We start from the raw sequence: 1,681 nt of genomic DNA, 5'->3' as shown, positions 1-1,681 counted from the left end.
TATTTTATTAACAGATGTAGATTTTGACCTTCTACTGTGCTAAGAATTGCCTTAAAAAGTTTAACTCGTGAATGAATGAATAGTTCTTTACAGTGAAACTGTCTAAAGAAGGGGACTAATAATGTGTGTTAGTGTTATGCTGTATCTAGGATGTGAATTGAGTGCACCTCAGATATCCATGTGTTAGAAACTTGGTCCTTGACTCGCAGCTGACCAGGCTCTGCCGACTTCTCTCACAGCACCACAGATACTTCCTGTCACTGGTGCTATGTCCTACCCATACTCAGCAATGACCCCAGAGCAGAAAAAGGAACTGTCTGACATCGTTATTTGAATTGTGTCTCCGGGAAAGGACATCCTGGCTGCAATGAGTCCACCAGAAGCACTGCCAAGCGGCTGTAGTACATTGGCACTGAGAACATGGAAAAGAATAGGCGCTTCTCCTGACAGATGCTGCTGACTGCTGATGACCCTGTGGATCCCTGCAATGAGGGTTGGGGGTGATCCTCCTCCATGAAGCCCTCTACCAGAAGGTGCATGATGGATATCCCTTCCCCCAAGATATCATTGTGGGCCTTAAGGTAGAAATAAGGGTGGTGACCCTGGCAGAAACCAATAGAGAAACTGCCACCCAAGGACTGGATGGGCTGCCTGAACACTGTGCCCAGTATAAGAAGGATGGAGTTGACTTTGCTAAATGGCATTGTGTGCTAAATATGGAAAACATACTCCTGCAGGCCTTGCCATCATGGAAAATGCTAGTTTTCTGACCCATTATGCCAGCATCTTCCAGGAGAATGGCATTTCACCCATTGCGGGGCCTGAAATCCTCCCTGATGGAGACCATGGCTTAAAGCTCTGTCAGAATGTAACTGAGAAGGCACTGGCTGCTCTTTACAAGGCTCTTAGTGACCACCATGTCTATCTGGAAGGCACAATGCTGAAGCACAACCTAGTCACCCCAGACCATGCTTGAACCCAGAAATTTTCTACTGAGGAAGACTGCCATGGCTACTATCACAGCACTTCTTCGCACAGTGTCCCATGTTGTCCCTGGAGTCACTTTCCTGTCTGGTGTGAGGAAGAGGCATCCATCAACCCCAGTGCTATCAACAAGTGCCCGCTGCTGAAGCCATGAGTCTTAACTTTGTCTTATGGCTAAGTGCTGCAGGCCTCTGCTCTGAAGACCTTGGGTGGGAAGAAGGAGAACCTGAAGGCTGCCCAGGGGGAGTACATCAAGGGAGCCCTAGCCAATGGCCTCACTTGTCAAGGTAAGTACTTCCCAAGTTGTCAGTCTGGAGCCAACGTCAGAGAATCTCTCTTTATCTCTAACAATATCTACTAACCAGATTTGATCTAAGGCTGTCCCTTCAACAGTCCAGGCCCCTGCCTACCCACTTGGTATTGAAGGGGGGTCCTTCCGGCTCTTTCCTGTCACTCTTGCTGTCCTTGTGACTGGTGTGGTGTTGTCTGTGAATGCTAATTCTGCCATCTCTACCAGTCCACTGTCAGTAAAGAACTATATAAAGAGCGAGGAGAGAGAAACTTGGTTGTCAGTTATACGATGTTGAGAGGCAGCGAAACTTTTAATAGGAAGAGTTAGTGGAAAATTAGGTCATTGATGGTTACTACACCTGGAAAGAATTTATACTGGTCTTGTAAAGTGTTAGCTATTAACATT

At 46.9% G+C, this 1,681-nt stretch overlaps 1 pseudogene; it reads left to right on the top strand.

Annotated features, from left to right (window-relative positions):
• Positions 1-268: 268 nt before the first annotated feature.
• LOC130884018 (fructose-bisphosphate aldolase A-like) lies at positions 269-1,345 on the top strand (annotated as a pseudogene).
• The last annotated feature ends 336 nt before the right edge of the window (positions 1,346-1,681 follow it).

This window comes from Chionomys nivalis, chromosome 11 (genome assembly GCF_950005125.1).
Source record: "Chionomys nivalis chromosome 11, mChiNiv1.1, whole genome shotgun sequence".
Classification (NCBI taxonomy): Eukaryota; Metazoa; Chordata; class Mammalia; order Rodentia; family Cricetidae; genus Chionomys; species Chionomys nivalis.
The sequence above is the reverse complement of the archived record's forward strand: the minus strand, read 5'-3'. Positions and strand labels throughout refer to the sequence as shown.